This window comes from Molossus molossus, unplaced genomic scaffold, assembly GCF_014108415.1.
Source record: "Molossus molossus isolate mMolMol1 unplaced genomic scaffold, mMolMol1.p scaffold_m16_p_4, whole genome shotgun sequence".
NCBI classification, from domain to species: Eukaryota; Metazoa; Chordata; class Mammalia; order Chiroptera; family Molossidae; genus Molossus; species Molossus molossus.
Window position 1 is genome coordinate 49,998,254 of NW_023425377.1, and position 26,304 is coordinate 50,024,557.

General features: G+C 41.4%; 1 pseudogene; it reads right to left on the reverse strand.

Moving 5' to 3' along the window:
- Positions 1–509: 509 nt before the first annotated feature.
- On the reverse strand, positions 510–1,880 carry LOC118615114 (annotated as a pseudogene).
- Positions 1,881–26,304: the final 24,424 nt, after the last annotated feature.

Below are 26,304 nucleotides of genomic sequence, written 5' to 3' on the forward strand. Positions count from 1 at the left end.
CTAAAAATCAGTGGACAGATATATTCAGGTGAGGATTAAAATAAACAAATAAAAGGAACTGCCAAACTATTTTTCCAAAGTGGCTATATATTTTAATCATACATACCTTGGGTGAGGTATGGTGAGGCCAGCCACAGGTCAAGAGAAAAATTAGAAAGAGTTTTATAATTTTGTTACTCAAAGTTCAATGGGAAGAACATGGACTCCATGTGGGGCCACACAGGGAAGCACCAGGGTTAGAAAGGAGGCAGAAGGAGGTGGAACTGTGGGCAAGCATCTTTATTGCAGTTTCCGCAGGAAGGAAAATACAAGGCAGGGTAAGCAGTTTAGGATTGGCTAATTTGAATAATTTCAGTGGGCTCTGAGGTATAGGGGCTGTGTTTGGTTGTCTGGTACTTAGCCTTAGGGTGATTAGGGTGATTTTGCTTCCTTAAAAAAAAACAAAAACAAAAACAAAAAAATAACAAACAGAGTGGAACCCAGTCTTTTATCTCTGTTGTGTCCATTTTCTCAAGAGATATCACTATTTGAGATAATAACTTACTATTATTTTTTTTTTTTGTCCTCACCTGAGGACATTTTTCCATTTTCTGTTCAGATAGAGTGGGAGGGAGAGAGAGGAAGAGAGAGAGAGAAACATCGACGTGAAAGGGACACATCAAGTGACCGCCACCCGCATGACCAACCAGGGCCAGGGACAAACTGCAACCGAGGTACCGGCCCTTAACAGGAACTGAACCCGGGTCTCTCCGGACCTCAGGCCAATGCTCTAACTGCTGAGCCAAACCAGCCAGGGCTAACTTAAATATTTTTGCAGTGGAGGTAGTCTCTCTCTTCCTAGTGAGATGTCTTCTTGGCTCCTTTCCCAAACTTGGCATCAAGACCAAGACCCAAGAACACAAGCACAGTGCCTACCTACTGCATGGGGTTGATGGGGTTGGCAAAAAGGATCACAGAGGCCAAAATGGTGAAGAATTTTTGAGTTGTGGTGTTGATAGAGCAGGTCAGGGGACCAAAATACACAGCTGTCATGAAGATGAAGCTCTGACCCAGAGCACTGTTTAGGCCAAAGAGCAGGATGTTATAGATGATGGTAAGGTACCTTTAGCAAAGCTTAAAAACTCCCAGAGCTCCCCAGTGAACAGAATTCCAGTTCCCAGCAGCAATGTGGACCAAAGGTTAATGTTCAACATCATGTGGTTGGAGCCTGTTTGGTAATGAGCCCACATGTGGTCCTGGGAAACATCTATCAGTCCATCCAGGGTCAGAGATAATAGCAAAAGCAGCTCTCCATAGCCAATTGTGTGTTCTTTCATCCCAACTGCTTTCTTGGGTTTGTACATGAAAAGGGCCACTCCAACCACACTTAGCAACACACACAGGTACTTGGCCATTGGGTACTTCTTCTTCAAGAGGGTCACTCCAAGAAGCCTGACTGGAATTGGTTTTTAGGATTTACCAGGACCTGAATTGGATAGTTGACAAACTGTAGTGCTGAGTTTCTGGAGATCATAGCACCCAGATAGGAGATAGAACAGGCAGCATAAAGTCAGCTCCCAGTACGATCCACCAGATCTTGGCAAACACAGCAGTGATCACACATTGGATGAAGACCAAAGTTAAGGCAAAAGTGAACATCTCCTGCTTGGCTTCCTCCTCATACTTTCTTCTTGTTATGTTTTCCTTCAGGATCCCATAGTAGAAATAGCAGACAAAGACGCAGAAGAAGCAGAGAAGCAGTCACAGCCTGTCGGGCACCAAGGAGCTGTTAGCGGCCATAGACGCCTGGAAGACCCTATGGCAGACCCACTTACAGCTGGCAGCGTCAGTGGTCGCAACAGTGCCAGCCAGACATCGCCCAATGGCAACAGGGACCTCATAGAAGCTGCCTCATTGTGGTTTTAATGGGCATTTTTCTAATTGGTGATGATGTTGAACATCTTTTCATGTGCTTATTTGTCATATCTTCTTTGGTGAAATGTCTATGCATGTCTTTTGCCCATTTTCTAATTAGATTGTTTTTCTTTTTAATGTTGGGTTTTCAGAGTTCTTGATATATTTCAGGTACAAGTTCTTTGTTAGATACGTGATTTATAAGTATTTTCTGCCCATCTGTAATTTGTGTTTTTATGCTCTTACCAGGGTCTATTGTTGAGTAAAAGTTGAATTTGATGAGGTCCAATTAATTGATTTTTCATTTTATGCATCATGTTTTTGGTTCTTTTAAGAACTCGCCAGCCCTGGCCCATTTGGCTCAGCGGTTGGAGCATGGGCCTGCGGACCAACAAGTCATGGGTTGATTCTGGCCAAGGGCATGTACCTCAGTTGCGATTAGACCCCGGCTCTGGTTGGGGTTGTGTGGGAGGCAGCCACTCGATGTGTCCCTTTTACTGTCAATGTTTCTCTGTCTCTCTCTCTCTCTGTCTCTCTCCATGCCTCCCACTCTATCTAAACAAAAATGGAAAAATGTCCTCGGGTGAGAATAAAATAAAAAAAAGAATTCTCTGTCTAAGCTCCTGAAGAGTTTCTCCTATTTTTTTCTAGATGTTTTATAGCTTTACATTTTACATTTAAGTGCATGGTCCAGTTTGAGTTAAAATTTGTATAAAATGGGAGAATTAGTTCACAGTTTTTTGTTTTTGTTATGGGTATCTAATTGCTCCAGCACCATTCAATGAAAAAACTACCCCTAAGAAGCCTAAAACACCAATCAGAAAGAATATAGGTACCCCTATGTTCATAGCAGCACTATTTACAATACCTAAGATCTGGAAACAGCCCAAATGTCCATCAGTAGACGAGTAGATAAAAAAGATGTGGTACATGTACATAATGGAATAGTATGCAGCTGTAAGAAAGAAAGATCTCTTATCATTTGAAATGACATGGAGGGACCTAGAGAGTATTATGCTAAGTGAAACAAACCAAGCAGAGAAAGACAAATATCACATAATCTCACTTATTTGTGTAATATAATGAACTAAACAAACTGATGAACAAAAATGACCCAGAGACATAGAGGTAGGGTACAGATTGACAAACCCCAGAAGAGAGGGCAGTGGGGGAAAGAGATAAACCACAGAACTTATATGCATGTATGCATAACCAATGGACATAGACAACAAAGCTGAAGATAAGGTGGGGGAGATGGGGAGGAGGGTGTCAATGGGGGAAAAAGAAGCATCTGTAACAAAAACAAATGAATAAAAATAATTTAAAAAGAAAAACAAAAAACTACCCTTCCCTCATTGGATTGTTTTGTTCCTTCATCAAAAATTAATTGGCCATATCTGTGTAGTTCTGTTTCTCCATTCTCTATCTGTTCCATTGATCAGTGTGACTATCCCTCTGCCAATATCACACTCATTTGATTTCTGAAGCTAATAGCAAAGCCTTAACATCTGGAAGAGTGATTACTTATACTTTATTTTTCTTTTTAAAAATTGTTTTGGTGCCCAGCCAGTTTCGCTCAGTTGGTTGAGCATTGGCCCGTGCACCAGAAGATCATGAACTCCATTCCTGGTCAGAGCACATGCCTGGGTTGCAGGCTTGATACCCAGTGGGAGGTGTGCAGGAGGCAGCCAATCTCATCTATATTTCTATTTCTCTCTCCTTTCCTCTCTCTCTAAAACCAATAATAATAATAATAATAATAAACATATTAAAAATTGTTTTGGCTATTGCAGGGCCTTTCCTTTTCCATCTAAGTTTTTGAATAAGCTTTTCTATATCTGTGAAATAAACCTTGCTGAGATTTTTATAGGAATCACGGTAAACCTGTAGATCAATTTGTGAAGAATTAACATCTTCACTATGTTGAGTCTTTCAAATCTGGACTGTGGTATGTCTCTCCAATTATTTAAGTCTTCACTGATTTCTCTCATCAGCATTCTATAAATTTCATCATATAAATCTTGTGCATGCTTTGTTAGATTCATACCTAAGTATTTATTTGGAGCAATTTTAAATGGTATTGTTTATTTTTATTTCCACTTGTTAATTGTCAGTGTGTAGATATACAGTTGATTTTTGCATGGTAATTTTGTATCCTGTCATCTTACTGAACTCACTTATTGGTTCTAGACAATTTTTGGACATTTCTTGGAATTTTCTATGTAGACAATCATATTGTTTGCAAGTAGAACCAATTTTATTCTTTACTTTCCAATCAATGTGCCTTTTTTTTTTCTTTTTCTTGCCTCTTACAGTGGTTAGAACTTCCAGTCATATGTTAAATAAGAGTGGTGAGAGCAGACATTCTTGCCTTGTTCTCAATCTTAGAGGGAAAGAAAGCATTCCATCTTCACCATTAAGTGTGATGTTAGCTATATGCTCTTTAAGAGGTTAAAGAAGTCCCTCTTTATTCCAGGTGTACTGAGATTCTGTTGTTAATCTTCACTCGAATATATTTTTCCATTGATTTTTAGAGAGAGTGGAAGGGAGGAAGGGCAAGAGAAAGAGAGAAATATCGATGTGAAAAAGAGACATTGATTGGTTGCCTCCTGCACAATCCCAATTGGGGCTGGGAATCAAACCTGCAACCTTTTGCTCTGCTGGCCGGTTCTCTAACCTCTGAGACAAACCAGCCAGGGCTGTACTGAGAATTTTTATCATGAATGGTTTGGTTGCTGAATTTAGTCAAATGCTTTTCTTGCATAAATTAAGATAATCATATGACCTTCCTTCTTGATTTTCAAATATTGAACTAACTTTACATACGTGGAATAAATCCCACTTTGTCATGGTTTATATTATTCTGTCTATACATTCTCGGATTTGATTTAACATTTTCTTGAGAATTTTTGCATCTAAGTTCCTGAGAGATATTAATGTGCAGTTTTCTTTGTTGTGCTGTCTTTGTCTGGCAAAGTAACAATGGCTTATAAAATGAGTTGGGAAGTGTCCCTCCTCTCCTATTTTCTAAAGTAGATTGTATAAAATTGGTATTAACTCTTTGAATGTTTGGTAAAATAGTCCAGTGAAACTATCTGGCTTGGAGATACTATTTTTTCCATACTTTTACTTTGAACCTATCTATATCATTTTGTTTGAAGTGAATTTTTTATAAACAATATACAGTTAGTTGGGTTATTATTTTTTATTTTACTCTTCCAAATCTCTGTCTTTTATTTGATGTGTTTAGATTATTTACATTTAAAGCAATTATTAATATATTGGGGCTAAGTCTGTTGCTTTATTGTTTTCTGCTTATTGCCTCTCTTTCTCATCCCTCTGTTTCTTTTTCTTGCCTGTCAGTTCTTGAACATTTTTCAGAGTTCCATTTTCATTGATTGATAAAGTTTTTGAGTGTATCATTTTGCATAGTTTTCTTAACGGTTTGCTCTAGGTATTATCATATATGTAAGTAATTAATCATGGCCTAATGGTATAGATGGTTCACTATTTTGAGTAAAGTGCAGAACACTTATCTACATTTATGTTCTTTTTTTTTACCTTCTCCCCTTTAAAAACAGAATTTTCTTAAGTATTTGCTCTGCATACACTGAGCACCACATTAGGTGGTGCTATAATTTTTGCTTCAACCTTAATTATATTTAAGGAAACTCATGAACTGAAGGATAGTCCATTACATTGTTCTTTATTTCTGAGGGTCCCTGTATCCTTCCGTTATCTTTTTTTTTTTTTTTTTTTTGAGAGCTTCCTTTCGCCATTATTTAAGGATAGGCCTGCTTGCAACATATTCTCTTAGTTGTCCCTCATTTGAAAGTATCTTTAGCCCTGGCCGGTTTGGCTCAGCGGTTAGAGCGTCCGCCTGCGGTCCGGAGAGACCCGGGTTCGGTTCCCGCTAAGGGCATGTACCTCGGTTGCAGTTTGTTCCCGGCCCTGGTTGGTCGTGCAGGTGGCAGCCACTCGATGTGTCCCTTCACATCGATGTTTCCCTCTCTCTCTCTCTCTCCCTCCCACTCTATCTGTACAAAAAAATGGAAAAATGTCCTCGGGTGAGGATAAAAAAAAAAAGAAAGTATCTTTAATTCCCCTTCATTTATGAAGGACAAGTTAATCAGTTTTAAGCTTCAGAGTTGACAATTTTTTAAGCACTTGAAAAATGTTGTGCTACAAGAACAGGCATATACATCAATGGGACAAAACAGAGAACCCAGAAATTGACCAAAGACAATATGCTCAATTAATGTTTGACAAAGGTGGCAAAAGCATACAGTGGAGTAAAGACAGCCTCTTTAATAAATGGTGTTGGGAAAATTGGACAGCTACATGCAAGAAAATGAAGCTAGACCACCAACTTACACCATACACAAGAACAAACACAAAATGGATAAAAGACTTAAATGTGACTTGTGAATTCATAAAAATCCTAGAAGAAAATTCAGGCAACAAAATTTCAGACATTATATGCAGCAGAATCTTTACTGATACATCACCTAAGGCAACAGAAACAAAGGAAAAAAATGAACACATGGGACTACATCACACTAAAAAGCTTCTGCTCAGTAAAAGAAACTACCATCAAAATGGAAAGGGAACCCACTATATGGGAGAGTGTAATTGCCAATGATACATCAGATAAGGGGTTAATTTCCAAAATAAATAGAGTACTCACACAACTCAACAAAAGTAAGACAAAGAACCCAATTAAAAAATGGGCAGAGAACCTAAAGAGACACCTCTCCAAAAAGGACATACAAATGGCCAAGAGACATATGAAGAAATGCTCAACATCACTAATCATCAGAGAGATGCAAATTAAAATAACAATGAGGTATCACTTCACACCTGTCAAAATGACTACCATCAACAAATCATCAAACAACAAGTGCTGGCGAGGGTGTGAAGAAAAGGGTACATTGCTGGTGGGAATACAGACTGGTGCAGCCACTATGGAAAACATTATGGTGTTACCTCAAAAAATTAAAAATTGAACTTCCATTTGACCCAGTGATCCCACTTCTAGGAATATACCCTAACAAGCCTGAAATACCTATCAGAAAGAATATATGTACTCCCATGTTCATAGCAGCACTATTTACAATAGCTAAGATCTGAAAACAGCCCAAGTGTCTATCAGTAGACGAGTGGATAAAAAAGTTGTTATACACAATGGAGTACTGTGCAGCTGTAAGAAAGAAAGATCTCTTATCCTTTGAGACGACATGGAGTGACCTGGAAAGTATTATCCTAAGCGAAACAAGCCAAGTAGAGAAAGACAAATATCACATGATTTGACTTATTTGTGGAATATAATGAACATAACAGTCTGAGGAACAGGGTAGACCCAGAGATGTGGAAGTGGAAGTAGGATACAGACTGAAAATCCTCTGAAGAAGGGTTGGGGGGTGGGGGGTGGGGGGAGATAAACCACAGAACTTAAATGCATATACACATAATTGATGGACACAGACAACCAAGCTGGGGATGGGGTGGGGGATGGGGAGGAGAGTATCAATGAGGAAAAAAGGAGAAACATCTGTAACAAAAACAAATTAATAAAAAAAAAAAAATGAAACAAACTACCTCAGAGGAGGGAGCAAGAGGTGAGAGAGAAACCAAAAAACTTAAATATATATATATATATATATATATATATATATATATATATATATATAGTGCTACTTCCTTCTGGCCTTCATGATTTCAAATAAAAAACTTTCATTTGAATTGCTGTTCCTCTGTAGATCTTTTAAGATGCTTTCCCCTTTGCTTTTAGTTCTCAGAAGTTTAATTATATTGCGTCTTAGTGTGGATATATTTAGGTTTCTCTTCAATTCTTGAATATATAAGCTTGTGTCTTTCACCAAGTTGGAAAATTTTTCAGCCATTATTTCTTTGAATACCTTTTCAGTCTCACACTCTTTCTCCTCTCCTTCTCTAACTCTAGTGACATGAATTCTTTATTATAGACCCACTGGTCCCTGAGTCTGTTTACTCTTTTTTTCAGTCTATTTTTTCTCTAATGTTCAGCTTGAGTAAAGCCTATCAATCTGTTTTCAAGTTTGCTCATTCCATCATCTGTCATTTCTACTCTACAATTGAATCTATCTAGTGAATTGTTAAATTTGGAATATTGTATTTTTCAGGTCTATAATTTCCATTTGATTCTTTTTTTTTTTAATAACTTCTTTGCTGAGATTTTCTATTTTTATTTGTTTCAAGAGAAGTTGTAATAGACTGTTCAACCACTTTTATGCACTGTTTTAAAATCTTTGTCAGATAATTACACCAATTCTAACAACTGATTCATCCCAGTTGATTGTCTTCTCTCATTCAGATTGTGGTTTGCCTGGTTCTTGGTACTACAAGTGATTTACTATAGCACCCTTCCATTCTGGTTATTATTTGAAAGGACTCTTTAGCCCACTTAAATCATCTATATCAGCAGATTGTCACCCAGTTCAGCATGTAGGTTCTGTCTGCTTTTGTGGACTTTAGTTATGTCCACAGTTTAATTTTTTGAGTCCTTGCTGTGCTATTCTGGTCAGCTTTGTTCTTCTGGTGCTTCAGGGCTCCTGCTCAGTACTGCATGGTGCCATCTGTGGTGGCAGGAGGCACTTTTCAGGTTTTTCTGTTCTGTCTGGGTAACTTGTTTGCAGAGAATGAGGATGAGCAGAAGCCACTGGGCCTGGGTCTCCTCATGCCATGGGGCTGAGGGCAGAGAGATATTGCTGCTTTGGGAGTGATGCCATTGTATGGTTGTAGAGCAGGGCCTAGAGTCCAGGACACCCCAAGATTTCACTACTGCTGCTGCTACAGGCAAATAGTGTCAATGCCAGTGTCCTGGTTTTAGAGTGAGAGTTGGAGTGGCTTGGACTTATTTTTGCTGCTGCTGCTGGATCATGTGGCCATGTTGTAGTGCAGAGGCTAGATTTTGAGGCTTTAATGTGGTTTCTCAGCTATCCCTACTCCTGACTTTGTTTCTGTGGTCTGGAGACTAAGTCAGTTATGACTCAAATATCTGCTTTCCAGCTTCCAAATTTTATTGCTATTTCCTCTCTCTGTTCTCCCAATTTTTGTCTTGTGAACCAATTTACCTCCCCTCATCACTTTATTGTAGTTTTCATGGCATTTCATGAGACTGACATCAGATGAGTGAAGTTAGTACTCTATCTTTTATATTTATTTTTTATTTTATTTTTGTTACAGATGTTTCTCCTTTTTTACCCCATTGACACACTCCTCCCCATCACCCCCTGCTGCATCCCCGGCTTTGTGGTCCATGTCCATTGGTTATGCATACATGCATATAAGTTCTGTGGTTTATCTCTACCCTCCCCCCACCACACCCTCTTCTGAGGGTTCTCAGTCTGTACCCTACTTCCGTGTTTCTGGGTCTACCCTATTCCTCAGACTGTTATATTCATTATATTCTATATATAAGTGAGATCATGTAGTATTTGTCTTTTTCTGCTTGGCTTGTTTCACTTAGGATAATAATTTCTAGGTACCTCCATATCGTCTCAAAGGATAAGAGATCTTTCTTTCTTACAGCTGCACAGTACTCCATTGTGTATATGTACCACAGCTTTTTGATCCATTCGTCTACTGATAGACACTTGGGCTGTTTCCAGATCTTAGCTATTGTAAATAGTGCTGCTATGAACATGGGGGTACATATATTCTTTCTGATTGGTGTTTCAGGCTTCTTAGGGTAGATTCCTAGAAGCGGGATCACTGGGTCAAATGGAAGTTCAATTTTTAATTTTTTGAGGTAACACCATAATGTTTTCCATAGTAGCTGCACCAGTCTGTATTCCCACCAGCAGTTCACTAGAGTCCCCTTTTCTTCACACCAACACTTGTTGTTTGATGATTTGTTGATGGCAGTCATTCTGACAGGTGTGAGGTGATACCTCATTGTTGTTTTAATTTGTATCTCTCTGATGATTAGTGATGTTGAGCATTTCTTCATATGTCTCTTGGCCATTTGTATGTCCTTTTTGGAGAGGTGTCTCTCTAGGTTCTCTGCCGATTTTTTAATTGAGTTCTTTGTCTTCCTTTTGTTGAGTTGTATGAGTACTGTATATATTTTGGAAATTAACCCCTTATCTGATGTATCATTGACAATTACGCTCTCCCATATAGTGGGTTCCCTTTTCCATTTTGATAGTAGTTTCTTTTACTGAGCAGAAGCTTTTTAGTGTGATGTAGTCCCATGTGTTCCTTTTTTCCATTGTTTTTCTTGCCTTAGGTGTTGTATCAGTGAAAATTCTGCTGCATGTAATGTCTGAAATTTTGTTGCCTGCATTTTCTTCTAGAATTTTTATGGATTCACAAGTCACATTTAAGTCTTTTATCCATTTTGAGTTTATTCTTGTGTATGGTGCATGTTGGTAGTCTAGCTTCATTTTCTTGCATGTAGCTGTCCAATTTTCCCAACACCATTTATTAAAGAGGCTGTCTTTACTCCACTGTATGCTTTTGCCACCTTTGTCAAATATTAATTGAGCATATTGTCTTTGGTCAATTTCTGGGTTCTCTGTTTTGTTCCACTGATGTATATGCCTGTTCTTGTACCAGACTGTTTTGATTACAGTGGCTTTGTAGTATAATCTGATATTAGGTATTGTGATCCCTCCTACTTTGTTCTTCTTTTTCAAGATTGCTGTGGCTATTCGGGAACTATTTTGGTTCCATATAATCTTTTGGAGTATTTGTTCTAGGTCTGTGACATATATCATTGGTATTTTGATAGGAATTGCATTGAAGCTATAGATAGCTTTGGGTAGCATGGACATTTTAATGATGTTAGTTCTTCCAATCCATGAACATGGTATATGCTTCCATTTTTTAATATTTTCCTCTATTTTTTTTAATGACCTGTAGTTTTTTGTGAAAAGATTCTTTACTTCTTTGATTAAATTTATTCCTATGTATCTTAATTTTTTTTTGCTCTGATGGTAAATGGGATTGTTTTTTTAGTTTCTCTTTCTCTGAGTTTATTGTTGGTGTATAAGAATGCCGTCAATTTCTTGACATTAATTGTGTATCATGCTACTTTGCCAAATTCATTTATTAAGTCTAGTAGATTTTTGATAGAGTCTTTAGGGTTTTCTGTGTACAATATTATGTCATCTGCAAATAATGACAATTTCACTTCCTTCTTTCTAATTTGGATTCCTTTTATGTTTTCTTCATGTCTAATTACTGTGGCTAAGACTTCCAGTACTACATTAAATAAGTGTGGCAAAAGTGGACATTTCTGTCTTGTTCCCATTCTTAAGAGAAATGCTTTTAATTTCTGTCCATTGAGTATGATGTTGGCTGTAGGTTTTTCATATATGGCCTTTATTACTTTGAGATGTGATCTCTCTATTCCCAGAAATAGGTGCTGGTTTTTTCGAATGCTTTTTCAGCATCTATAGATATGATCGTATGGTTTTTATCTTTCATTTTGTTTATGTGGTGTATCACATTAATTTTCAAATATTGTACCATCCTTGCATCCCTGGGATGAATCTCACTTGGTCATGGTGAATAATTTTTTTGATGTATTGCTGAATCCGACTTGCTAATATTTTGTTAAGGATTTTGGCATCTCTGTTAATCAGGAATATTGGCCTGTAGTTTTCTTTCTTTGTAGTGTCTTTATCTAGTTTTGGGATTAGGATTAGGCTGGCTTCATAAAATGAGTTTGGAAGTCTCCCATTTTCTTGGATTTTTTGGAATAGTTTGAGAAGAATGGGTATTAGATCTTCTTTGAATGTTCAGTAAAACTCTCCCGTGACGCCATTCAGGCCTGGGATTTTGTTTGCTGGGAGTTTCTTAATTACATCTTCAATTTCCTTTGTTATTATTGGTATGTTCAAGTTTTCTATCACTTCTCGGTTCAATTTTGGGAGACTGTGTGTTTCTAGTAATTTGTCCATTTCTCCTAGAGTGTCCAATTTGTTGGCGTATAATTGTTCATAGCATGTCTCAATGATCCTTTGTATTTCTGTGGTGTCAGTTATTATTCTCCTCTTTTGTTTCTGATTTTTTGTATTTGGGTCCTCTCTTTTTGTTTCTTGGTGAGTCTGGCTAAAGGTCCATCTATTTAGTTTATTTTTTCAAACAACTAGCTTTTTGTTTCATTAATCTTTTGAACTGTTTTTTGGGGGGTTCTATGTCGTTTATTTCTGCTGTGACCTTTACTCTTTTTTTCCTTCTAATTGCTCTGGGTTTTTCTCTTTGTTTTCTTTCTAGTTCTTTAAGTTGTAGGGTTAGAGAGTCAATTAGGAATTTTTCTTGTTTCTTGAGGTAGGCCTGTAGTGCTATGAACTTCCCTCTCTGGACTGCTTTCACTGCGTCCCATAGATTTTGTGTTGTTGTGTGTTCCTTTTCATTGGTTTCCAGGAAGTTTTTGATTTCTTCCTTGATCTTGTTGCTAACTCATTCATTGTTTAATAGCATGCTATTTAGCCTCTAAATGTTTGAATGTTTTTGTGTGTTTTTATTGTAACTGAGTTGTAGTTTCATGCTACTGTGATCCTAGAAGATGCTTGATATGATTTTAATGCCTTTGAATTTGTAGAGACTTACTTTGTGTCCTAACATGTGGTCTATCTTTGAGCATATCCAACCCTGGCCAGTTTGGCTCAGTGGCTGGAGCATCAGCCTGCAGTCCAGAGAGACCCAGATTCGGTTTCCACTAAGGGCATGTACCGCAGTTGCAGTTTGTACCCGGCCCTTGTTGGGTCATGTTGGTGGCAACCACTCGATGTGTCCCTTTCACGTTGATGTTTTTCTCTCTCTCTCTCCCTCCTACTCTATCTGAACAAAAAATGAAAAAATTTCCTCAGGTGAGGATAAAAAAAAAAAAAAGAGGGGACTTCTGGTCAAGATGGCGGCGTAGATAAATACTGTATCGCATCTTCCCACAACTCCATCAAAGTTATAACTGAACTACTTAACAATCATTATTCAAAACTACCTGAAATCAAGCTGAATGGTAGTCCGACAACTACGGAATTAAAGAAGAAGCCACATTGACACTGGTAGGAGGAGTGGAGATAGACAGGCTGGTCCCACTCCCATGTGTGGCAGTTAAAAATCAGGAGGATACCTCGGCTGGGAAGGTCCTCTCTGAGGACTGAGGGGTCCACTTCCCACACCAGGCACCCCACCCAGGGTTCCAGTACCAGGAAGAGAAGTCCCCATAACTTCTGGCTGGAAAAACCAGTGGAAACTGAGGCTCAGGGAGGCTGAAGTGGCTGGAGCCCCAAGCAGCTCCTCTTAAAAGGCCTGCACACGAATTACTCAGGCTCTCTCCTTCTAAGCTTGAAGAGGTAGCTTGAGGGGCACCAGAAACAAACCGGAAAGAATTGAGCTGTTTGGCACTGGAGCGAGGGCTGGAGAGGGGTCTTTCTTCAGGAAAAATGTGCTGTCAGAGGCCTTTGTTCCTTTGGTGAGCCCTTCCCTGGGGTGGCAGACAGCTGCCATATCTGGGACTCTAGCAACCTGGCTCATACTGGTTGCCCTGGTGATTCCCTGAGGCCCCACCCCACCCAACTTTCAGGCCGACCCATTCTGTTGCCGGTTGCTTTACCATAGGATTGGCTTGTCTTGGATCCTGCTTCAGGTTTTCCTAAATTCTTTCAAACAAGAAGCATCTGGTCTCAGCTAGCCCCATACCTCTCATTAAGTAATACATAGATACAAACACAGCGAGGCAGCCAAAATGAGGAGACAAAGAAACAGGTCCTAAATAAAAGAACAGAAAAATCTCCAGGAAAAGAACTAAGCAAAATAGAGATAAGTAACCTAACAGATGCTGAGTTCAAAATACTGTTTATAAGAATGCTCAGTGAACTTAATGAGAACCTCAGCAAACTTAGTGAGGGCCTCAAGAGCACAAAAAAGGACCAGTCAGAAATAAAGGAGGCACTAACTGAAATAAAGAATAATTTACACACATTCAATAGTAGAGTAGGTAAAGCCAATTAGCAAACCATTGATTTGGAATATAAGGAAGCAAAAAACACCCAATCAGAACAGCAAAAAGAAAAAAGAATCCAAAAAAGTGAGGATAGTGTAAGGAGCCTCTGGGACAACTTCAAGCTTGCCAACATTTGCATCTTTGGGATGCCAGAAGGACAAGAAATTGAAAACCTATTTGAAACAATAATGGCAGAAAACTTCCCTAACTTGGTGAAGGAAACAGATATACAAGTACAGGAAGGACGGAGAGTCCCAAACAAGATGAACCCCAAGAGGCCCACACCAAGACACATCATCATCAAAATGCAAAAGGTTGAAGACAAAGAGAGAATCTTAAAAGCAGCACGAGAAAAGCAGCTAGTTACCTACAAGGGAGTTCCCATAAGGCTATCAGCTGATTTCTCAAAAGAAACTTTTCAGGCCAGAGGGAGTGGCAAGAAATATTCAGAGTGATGAAAAGCAAGAACCTACAACCAAGATTACTTCATCCTGCAAAGCTGTCATTTAGAATTGATGGCCATGTAAAGAGTTTTGCAGACAAAAAAAGTTAAAGGATTTGATCACCACCAAACCATTATTGTATGAAATGTTGAAGGGTCTTTTTGAAGAACAAGATTAAATATATGAACAAACAAAATGGCAATGAATACATACATATCTATGGATAATGGAATCTACAAACAAAATGAACAGGCAGAACAGAAACACTCTCATAGATACAGAGAACATTTTGTTGGTTGCCAGATAGGAGGGGGTTTGGAGGAATGGGTGAAAAAGGTGAAGGGATTAAGAAGAACAAATTGGTTGCTAGACTGATAAACCTCAAAGAGAAGGGGGTTGGAGGGTGGGAAGAAATAAACCAAAGAATGTATATGCATAACCAATGGACACAGTGTGGGAAAAGGCGGGAGGGGGGCAGGAGTGGGGAGGAGGGGGTTAATGGGGTAAAAATGAGAAACATCTGCAATACATTCAACAATAAAGATTTAAAAAACAAACAAACAACAAAAAAAGAGAGAATGTCCAATGTGCACCTGAGAAAACTGTATATTCTGCAGCATTTGGTAAGATGTTCTATAAATATCAATTAAGTCCTACTGATATAGGTCATCATTTATGAACTCCATGTCCTTGTTAAGTTTTTGTCTGGGAGATCTATCCTGTGGTGTCAGTGTGGTGTTAAAGTCACCCACTATGATTGCATTGCTATTGATCTCTCTCTTGAAGTCCTCCAGAAGTTTTAAAATATATTTTGTTCCTCCCATATTTGGTGTGTATATGTTTACCAGGGTAATATCTTCTTGTTGGATTGATCCTTTTAATATTATGTAGTGACCTGCTTTGTCTCTTATTATGGCACTCGTTTTGAAGTCTATCTTGCCAGGTATGAGTATTGCTACACCAGCTTTTTTTTTTTTTTTTTTTCATTTCCATTTGCTTGGAAAATTTTTTATATCCCTTCACTTTTATCCTGTGTGAGTATTTTGTTGTGAGGTGGGTTTCTTTTAGATAGCATATATATGGGTCATGTTTTCTTATCTAGTCATCTACCCTATATCTTTTGATTGGAGCATTTAAGCCTTTTACATTTAAGATTATTATTGATAGTTATTAGTTGCCATTTTTATTTTATGCCTGTACTCCCCCCCCTCTCTCCCTCCCTCTCTCTTCTTCTTCTTCTTCTTCTTCTTCTTCTTCTTCTTCTTCTTCTTCTTCTTCTTCTTCTTCTTCTTCTTCTTCTTCTTCTTCTTCTTCTTCTTCTTCTTCTTCTTCCAACAGTCCCTCTAGCATTTCTTGCAGTGCTGGTTTGGTGATGTTAAATCCCTTTGGTTTTCTTTTTTTCTTTTTTTTTAATCTGTGAAGTTCTTTATTTCTCCTTCAGTTTTGAATGATACCCTTGCTGGATAGAGTAGTCTTGGATTCAGACCCTTGCCTTGCATTACTTTGTACACTTCATGCCACTCCCTCCTGGCCTGCAGTGTTTCTATTGAGAAATCAGCTGTCAGTCTAGTGGGAGCTCCCTTGTTGGTAACTTTCTGTATCTCTCTTGCTTCCTTTAAGATTCTTTCTATTGCCCTGGCTGGTTTGGCTCAGCAGTTAGATCATTGGCCTGTGGACCAAAGTGTCCCGGGTTCGGTTCTTGTTAAGGGCACATACCTTGGTTGCAGTTTGTCCCTGAATCTGGTTGGAGTCATGTGGGTGGCAACCAGTTGTTGCGTCTCTCTCCCATCAATGTTTCTCACTCTCTCTATTCCCCCTCCTCTCTCTCCTGCTTTGTCTGAAGATAAATGTCCTCAGGTGAAGGAAAAACAAAAGATTCTTTGTTTTTAATGTTTGCTATTTTTATTATGATGTATCTAGCTGTGGGTCTTTTGTGGTTCATCTAGATTGGAACTCTCTGTGTTTTCTAGACTTGTGTGACTTTTTCTTTCACCAGTTTAGGAAAGTTTTCTGTCATTATTTCTTCAAACAGATTCTCTATTCCTTTCTCTGATTCTTTTCCTTCTGGTACATCTATAATGTGACTGTTGTTATGTTTTGTATTGTCCCACAGCTCCATTTTTAATATTTTTTTCTCCATTTGTTGCTCTATTTGGGTGTTTTTTTCTACCTTGTCTTCTAAGTCACTGAGTCAGTCTTCAGCTTATTCTAATCTACTATTGAACCCTTCTAAGGTATTTTTCATAACAGCTATGTCATTCTTTATTTTCTCTTGATTTTTATGCATAGCTTCTACCTCTTTTTTTTTTTAAGCTGAAGTAGTTTCCAGTGAACTCTTCATAATTCTTATTAATTTTCTTGTAGTTCTCACTAAATTGTTTGAGCCCCCTTATAATCATTCATTGGAATTCTTTATTTGACAAGTTGCTTTCTTCTAGTTCCTGTAGTTCCTTTTCTGGTGATTCCTGTCTTTTTTTTCATTTGGGTGTTGTTTCTTTGCCTCACCATTTTAACAATCTGGTAGTTCTAAGCCCAGTGAAGAATGCTGGAGTGTGTAGGCAGGTCGGTGTGTATCAAATAAGGCCGCTGTGCTTCCCAGCCTGTTTTAATGTGTGGTACCTCTTGTCTGCTGTGGGTCCTGGAGGATTGACACTTGGACACTGGTATTGGTCTGGCATGTAGGTCTCAGCTCCCAAAGACTTGCTGTTGCTTGGGCTGAGGCACCACTCCTGATCAGCTTCTGCTGCTGCTACCTGGGGTGTGTGGGTCTGGCTGGTGCACTTCAGGGGTTTGTGGGTCCTGCTGTTATGTTTCTGGGGTGCATGGCATTTTGCTAGTATGCCGTTGGGGTGTGTGGGTTCTACTGGCATGCTTCTGGGGGTTCGTGGGTCCCTCTGGTACACTGCTGGGGTGCATGCATGCATCTGGTGTTCTGCTGAGGTTTGTGGGTCCCGTTGTTTCACTGCTGGCATTCATGGGTTCCACTGGTGTGCTTCTGTGGTTCATGGGTCCCTCTGGTAAGCTTCTAAGGTTTGTGGGTCTCTCTGGTACACTGTTAGGGTGCATGGATCCCACTGGTGTGCTGTTGGGGTACCTACTCAGTTCCTGATCAGTCATTGCTGGGGGTGAGTGTCAGCTCCCAGTTCACCCTGCTACTGCTGCTGGTGTTGCCAGAGGGTGCTCTCAGGTTCCAACACTTTACTGCTGTTGGGGGCTGAGGATGCTCCACACCTGGGACTTTGCTGCTGCTTAGGGGAAGGGCTTCACTCCAACTCTGCTGCAGATGTCCGGGGAAGGTCTCAGCTGCCCTAGCCCTGCTGCTTGGGCTGAGGCACTGCTCCTGATCAGCCTTTGCTGATGCCACTATGGATGGGTTTCAGCTGCCAATCTGAGCTGCTAATGCCTGTTCGGGGTGGGGCTCCATTTCCCGACCATTTTCAGCTACTGCAGCAGGCACCTCGATAGTGCTGCTACTGTGCACTGACAGTGTTGACACAGCTGAGTCCACTGGACCGATGGTGTAAGGCATTCTGGTGGACTCAGGTCACTCAGCCCTAGCTGCTCCCTGTTTAATCCTCCCAGGGAAGACCTGGGATCTTCCAAAATGGTGGGGGCTCCCAGCAACACAGGGGAAAGTTTGCTGATGTTCTACTTACCGTGGTAGCTTGCTGCTTTCCATCCACAGCACAGGAAACTTCTGCCCATGTCTCTCCACTGCTCAAAGTTGGTTATCCACACTAACATTAACTCACACTTTCTCATGCACTCACCCTCGCTCCCATACTACCCGCTGCCATCTTCTATCAACATTTTCTTTTTTAAATTGATTTTAGAGCGAGAAGAAGGGAGAGGGAGAGAGAGATAGAAACATCGATGAGAGAGAACATCAATTGGCCACCTTCTGCATGTCTTCCACTGGGGATTGGTCCCACAACCTGGGCATGTGCCCTAACTGGGAATCAAACTGGTGAGCTCTTGGTGCATGGGCCGATGCTCAACAACTGAGACGCACTGGTGGGGCAAGGGCACATACCTTGGTTGCAGTTTATCCCCGGCCCTGGTTGGGGTCACGTGGGAGGCAGCTGGTTGATATGTTTCTCTCACATCGATGTTTCTCTCTCTCTCCCTCTTTTGCTCTCTCTCCCTCCCTCCTACTCTTTCTAAAGATAAATAGAAAAATATTCTCAGGGACTTCCGGTCAAGATGGCAGCATAGGTAAATGTATTGTGTCCTCCGACAACCACATCAAAGTTACAACTAAACTCCAGAACAACCATCATTCAAAACTTCCTGAAATCAAGCTGAATGGAAGTCCTACAACTACGGAATTAATGAAGCAGCCACATCAAGACTAGTAGAAGGGATGGAGGTGGACAGGCTGGTCCCACACCCTCGTGTGGCAGACAAAAATCAGGAGGATACCTTGGCTGGGAAGTTTCCTCTCTGAGGATTGAGGGGTCTCTATCCCACATCAGAAACCCTGCTCAGGGTTCCAGTGCCAGGAAGAGAAGTCCCCATAACTTTTGGCTGGAAAAACCAGCAGGAACTGAGGCTCAGGGAGGTTGAGGCAGCTGGAGCTCCAGGCAGCTCCTCTTATTTTTTTAATTTTTATCCTTACCCGAGGACATTTTTCCATTTTTTTGTTCAGATGGAGCAGGAGGGAGAGAGAGAGAGAGAGAGAGAGAGAGAGAGAGAGAGAGAAACATCGACGTGAAAGGGACACATCGATTGGCTGCCACCTGCATGACCCAACCAGGGCCGGGGACAAACCGCAACTGAAGTACATGCCCTTAATGGGAACTGGTCCCAGGTCTCTCTGGACTGCAGGCCAACGCTCTAACTGCTGAGCAAACCAGCCAGGGCCAGGCAGCTCCTCTTAAAGGGCCCGTGCATGGACTCACTCCCTCTAAGCATGGAGGGGAGGCAGCTCAAGGGGAGCCAGAGACAAACAGGGAAGAACTGATCTGTTTGGCACTGGAGCGAGGGCTGGAAAGGGGCCTTTCTCCAGGACAAACATGCTGTCAGAGGCCTTTGTTCTTTTGGTGAGCCCTTCCCTTGGCAGCAGACAGCTGCTATATCTGGGACTTTAGCAACCTGGCTCATACTGGTTGCCCTGCCCTGGTGATTCCCTGAGGCCCCGCCCCACCCAACTATCAGACCCACCCATGCTGTTGCCGGTTGCTTTACCATAGGATTGGCTTGTCTTGGATCCTGCTTCAGGTTTTCCTAAATTCTTTCAAACAAGCAGCATCTGGTCTCAGCTAGCCTCATGCCTCTCATTAAGTAATACATAGAAACAAACACAGCAAGGCAGCCAAAATGAGGAGACAAAGAAACAGGTCCCCAATGAAAGAACAGAAAAATCTCCAGGGAAAGAACTAAGCAAAAATGGAGATAAGCAACCTAACAGATGCTGAGTTCAAAATATTGCTTATAAAGATGCTCAATAAACTTAGTGAGGGACTCAAGAGCATAAAAAAGGACCATTCAGAAATGAAGGAGGCACTAACTGAAATAAAGAATAATTTACACAGATTCAATAGTAGACTAGGTAAAACCAAAAAGCAAACCATTGATTTGGAATATAAGGAAGCAAAAAACACCCAATCAGAACAGCAAAAAGAAAAAAGAATCCAAAAAAAAATGAGGATAGTGTAAGAAGCCTCTGGGACAACTTCAAGTGTGTCAACATTCGCATCTTGGGGGTGCCAAAAGGAGAAGAGAGAGAATAAGAAATTGAATATCTATTTGAAGCAATAATGGCAGAAGACTTTCCTAACTTGGTGAAAGAAACAGACATACAAGTACAGGAAGCACAGAGAGTCCCAAACAAGATGAACCCCAAGAGGCCTACACTAAGACACATCATCATCAAAATGCAAAAGGTTAAAGACAAAGAGAGAATCTTAAAAACAGCAAGAGAAAAGCAGTTGGTTACCTACAAGAGAGTTCCCATAAGGCTGTCAGCTGATTTCTCAAAAGAAACTTTGCAGGCCAGAAGGGAGTGGCAAGAAATATTCAGAGTGATGAAAAGCAAGAACCTACAACCAAGATTACTTCATCCTGCAAAGCTGTCATTTAGAATCGATGGCCATATAAAGAGTTTCCCAGACAAAAAAAGTTAAAGGAGTTAATCACCACCAAACCATTATTATATAAAATGTTGAAGGGTCTTTTTGAAGAAAAAGATTAAATATATGAACAAACAAAATGGCAATGAATACATACATATCTATGGATAATGGAATCTACAAACAAAATGAACAGGCAGAACAGAAACACTCTCATAGATACAGAGAACATTTTGTCGGTTGCCAGATGGGAGGGAGTCTGGGGGAATGTGTGGAAAAAGTGAAGGAGTTAAGAAGAACAAATTCGTTGCTAGTCTGACAAACCTCAAAGAGAAGGGGGTTGGGAGTTGGGAAGAAATAAACTAAAGAACTTATATGCATAACCAATGGACACAGACAACAATGTGTGAAAAGGTGGGAGGGGGCGGGAGTGGGGAAGAGGGAGTCAATGAGGGTAAAATGAGGAACATTTGTAATACATTCAACAATAAAGATGAAAAATATATATATCAGGTTATACTACAAACTGACTATAATCAAAAGAGCCTAGTGCAGGCACAAGAACAGGCATATAGACCAGGGGAACAGAACAGAGAACCCAGAAATGGACCCAAGGCAATATGCCTAATTAATATTTGACAAAGGTGGCAAGAGCATACAGTAGAGTAAAGATAGCCTCTTTAATAAATGGTGTTGGGAAAATTGGACAGCTACATGCAGAAAAATGAAACTAAACCACCAACTTACGCCATACACAAGAATAAACTCAAAATGGATAAAAGACTTAAATGTGACCCATGAATTCATAAAAATGCTAGAAGAAAATGTAGGTAACAAAATTTTGGACATCATACGCCGCAGAATTTTCACTGATACATCACCTAAGGCAACAGAAACAAAGGAGAAAATGAACACATGAGACTACATCAAACTAAAAATCTTTTGCACAGGAAAAGAAACAACCATCAAAATGGAAAGGCAACCCACTGTATGGGAGAACATCATTGCCAATGATATATCAGATAATGGGTTAATTTCCAAAATATATAGAGTACTCATACAACTCAACAAAAGGAAGACAATGAACCAAATTAATAAATGGGCAGAGGAGCTGAATAGACACCTCTTCAAACAGGACATACAAATGGCCAAGAGACAGATGAAGAAATGCTCAACATCACTAATCATCAGAGAGATGCAAATTAAAACAACAATGAGGTATCACCTCACACCTGTCAGAATGGCTGCCATCAACACATCATCAAACAACAAGTGTTGGCGAGGGTGTGGAGAAAAGGGGACTCTAGTGCACTGCTGGTGGGAATGCAGACTGGTGCAGCTATTAAGGAAAACAATATGGTGTTACCTCAAAAAATTAAAAATTGAACTTCCATTTGACCCAGTGATCCCGCTTCTAGGAATCTACCCTAAGAAGCCTGAAACACCAATCAGAAAGAATATATGTACTCCCATGTTCATAGCAGCACTATTTACAATAGCTAAGATCTGGAAATAGCCCAAGTGTCTATCAGTAGACGAATGGATCAAAAAGCAGTGGTACATATACACAATGGAGTACTATGCAGCTGTAAGAATGAAAGATCTCTTATCCTTTGAGATGACATGGAGGGACCTGGAAAGTATTATCCTAAGTGAAACAAGCCAAGCAGAAAAAGACAAATACCACATGATCTTACCTATTTGTGGAATATAATGAACATAACAGTGAGTAATAGGGTAGACCTAGAAACATGGAAGTAGGGTACAGACTGACAACCCTCAGAAGAAGGGGTGGGGGTGTGTGGGAAGAGACAAACCACAGAACTTATATGCGTGTATGCATAACCAATGGACATGGGCAACAAAGCCAGGGACGGGGCGGAGGGGATGTGGAGGAGAGTGTCAATGGGGTAAAAAGGAGAAACATCTGTAACAAAAATAAAATTAAAAAAAAATATATATATATATATGTATATATCCATCCTCAGGGGAGAATGAAAAATAAACCAATAAATGTTTTTATTGACTTTTTTTTTGAAAGAGAGAGAAAGGAAGAGAGAGATAGAAACATCGATGTGAGAAAGAAACATCAATCAGCTGCCTCCTGCACACCCCCTACTGGGGATGGAGCCTGCAACCTGGGCATGTGCCCTGACTGGGAATTGAACTGGTACCTCTCAGGCCATGAGCTGACGCTCAGTCCACTGAGCCACACCAGCTGAGAATTCTTTTTTCTGTTGTTGTTAATCCAAACCCCAGGATATTGTTTTTATTGATTTTTTTTTTTAAAGAGAGAGTGGTAGGGAGTAAGGGGTGGGGGAGAGAGAGAAACATCAATGTGAGAGAGACACATCAATTGGTTGCCTCCCACACAGCCCCAGTCAGACCAGAAATTGAACCTACATCCCCGGTACGTGTGCTTGACCAGGAATTGGTGTGTGGGCCAATGCTCTAACCGCTTAGCCACACCTGTCAGGGCCGGGCTGGTGTTCAGATAGACCTGGAGCCTAACCCTGACTCCTCCACTTTCCAGATGTATGGTTTTGGAGATGTACCACTACTTTCTGAGTCTCAGTCTCCCCATAAATGAGATGGGGATGAGGTTCTCTCATGCAAGGGGTTACTTGAAAAATTAGAAAAGATAGTATGTAGAAAGAGCTTATCTTAGGTCCAGGAAGGGGATGCATTAGTAACCTCCCTTTAGGAATTCAGCCCTGTCTGGCCAGTGTAGCTCAGTAGTTGAGCATCGACCCATGTACCTATAGGTTCCTAGTTTGATTCCTGGTCAGGACACATGCCCTGGTTGTGGGCCAGACCCCCAGTGCTGGGTATGCAGGAGGCAGCCAGTCGATGTTCTCTCTCGTTGATGTTTCTATCTCTCTCTCCCTCTCATTTTCTCTCTCTCTTAATTACCAAAAAAAAAAAAAAAAGATGCAGACCTGGCAGGTTTGACTCAGCAGTTAGAGTGTAGGCCCAAGGACCAGAGAGACCCAGGTTTGATTTCCACTAAGAGCATGTACCTCGGTTGCAGTTTGTCCCTGGCCCCGGTTGGGGTTGTGTGGGTGGCAACCAGCCGATGTGTCTCTCATGTCGATGTTTCTCACTCTCTTCCTCCTTCTCTCCCTCCCAATCTATCTGAAGATAAATGGAAAAATATCCTCGAGTGAGGATAAAAAAATAAAGAATGCCTATAACTCACCCAAAGGCCGCCAGGTGGAGACATTGGCTTGGTGATGAAGAACAGCTCACTCAGACTTGGGTGGGCAACTGTATCTCCAGAGTAGGTTATTGTTTGTTGTTTTTCCTTTTAAAATGATAGCTACCCAGGGAGACATAGCTAGGGCATCTGTATTTTAACAAGTGATTTTAGTCCACAGTATGACAATTTGAGACTCACTAATTTAGAGCACTTGGTGCAGGGTCCAGGCGTGCCTCCCTCCTCTGGTGAGTAGGAGCTCACCCTTGGCTCTCCATTGCTTTGGTCCAGGACCTTCAAGACCACTGTGGAATGAGACCCCAGTGTTGATGGAATTATCTCATGAGAGCTCACTTCCTGGACTTTTTGTTGTTGTTGTTGTTGTACGTGCCCCTAGTGGGAACCGAACCTGGGGTTCTCTGGTTCACAGGTCAATGTTCCAACCGCTGAGCCAAACCGGCCAGGGAACTTCCGGGTTTGATCTTGGCAGTCCTTCCAGGGCGCTGCTGTGTGCCTGTGCTCTAGCCCCATGTACAGGATCTGTGCTGAGGAGAGTCTTGGACCCTGTGACCTGCACTTGGCAACCCCATTCTGATTTTGGAAGCTGACTAGGTAAGTAAAACCTACCATGGAACATTCTATCTCTCCCAAAAATACCGCTCAGCAACATCAAGAGGTGGCTGCATTGATCCAGGTTAGAGACATAGAACCTGTAGAGGAGCGCAGCGGGATATGGAGGGGAGGGGAGAGAGAGGGAAGGGTAAGAAAAGCCGCAAGCTTCCATTTTGCTCCAAGGACCAGCAGCAACTACAGTACCTGGGGGCTTGTCTGAAATGAGGCATCTCAGGCCTCCCAGACCTGCTGGATCAGAACCTGCATTTTAACAAGACCCCAGGTAATTTATGTATACCTTCAAGTCTGAAAGCCCTGGTCTATGGTGCCAATTATGTTTCTGGCTGTTGAGACATCACTCCTGATAGAGAATGCAGGAGGAAGAGCAGGGGTAGGCAGGAAATGAGGGAGAATATGTGAGTTCCATTTGGACTGACAGGATTTGTGGGTACCTGAGGACACCCAGGTGCAGTGTCTGGGAGGAGCTGGGTAAGTGCTGGGGTGGGAAGGAGGGAAAGGCAGGATTTGGCAGGAGGTGCAGGTATGGGAGCTGGGAGCACACCTGTAGTGGCTGAAGTCCTGAGTACAGATAAAAAAAAACCCTGCAGGGTAGGTGGCAGTGAATGTGTCCCAGCTGATATGTGGTGGAGTAGACTTTAACTTAGCTCTTCAGATTCTGTGATGAGAGCCAGGATGTGCCTGTGGTTCAGACAAATGTCCTCTCAAGTTTGTGTCATCTGCCTGGGATCCCTCCTCAGAGCTGCAGACCCTTGTGACAATTATGCACCTGCCATCTCCACCTGTTCTTTGACTAGCACCTCATATCTGTAGTTCCCAACAAAGCTAAAAGCCTACTCCCTGCTGCCCCTGAGTGCTACCATCTGAGCTTCTCCTCAGTGAATGCAGGTTGTACCTGGGTGTTCCTCTTCCTTGCACCCAAGTCTTGTTGATTCTGCTCCCCAGGTCCTTTCAACTCATTCCCACCTCAATCACCTGGTCCAAGAACACCACCTTAAACCAGAAAACTGCCATGGCCTCTAGTTGGTGTCCTGGAATCCAGTCCTGGTCTCTCCAATCCACTTTGCCCACAGCAGCCAGAGGGAACTCCCCAAACACAAATTGGTCACTACATACTTCCACATAGATGTCAATGGGTGGATTCTTGCTGCTCTTAAAACAAAGTCCAAACCTGCCACCAGGTCCTCAGTGCATAAGCATTCCCATGCCAGACACTTCCTTCCTTCTACATCTCAGGCCTGCTCTGGAATGCCCACAGATTTCCACAGCAAGCCCTTCCCTGCCTCCCCACCTCAGAGAGAGGCCTTGTCCTAATCTCCATTCTCAACAAACTGAACATTCCCTTCATCATGAGTACCTAGGTTGCCCCGGTGTGTTTGCTCCTGTCCCCAGTGGTACTCTCTCTCCCTTATGACTGTCATCTCTGAGAGGCAAGGACTGTGGGTGCCCAGCATTAACTTGTATTTCTGTCTCTGTTGAGTGACTGGCTGAAATGTTTCAGGATCTAGAGAAATTCTAGGTCCCTGTGGCTGGAGTAGCCAGGAAATGCTTCCTTGAAAGCCTTCCTGAGATGGAGCTGAATGGAAGGACAAGCTGTGGTTTGTAAGTACAGATTCTTTCAGACAGGATCAACTATTAGATGAGACTAAAATGTGCTTATGGAGAGGGAAGAGACCAATGGTCTAAAGGGGCAACAATGGGAAGCGGGTCAGGAATGTGAAGATATAGAGCCTCAAACACATGGTGAACAGATCAGGCTCAGGAAGCCCCAGAGGCCTCTGAAGGGAATTCAGGCAGTACTTGTTGGCTGCCCTGCTTCGGCCCTGATGTCTGACATCCTGACTCAACCCTGCCCTCTGGGCTACTCCATGCTCCGTGCTCCACCAGCGCCTGACCTCACCTTGGCTTTTCTGCCCTGACTCCTGTTGGCCTTCCTGACTTTCAGGTCTCCCATTTTTCAGGTCAATATTCTCCAGGTTAGTCCTTTCCCACCATAAACCCATGGGTGCCTCCTCCACCCAGTCAGTAGTTAGCAACCCTGGGCCTCTCCCACTTGCTTAGCCCTGTGGGTGCTCT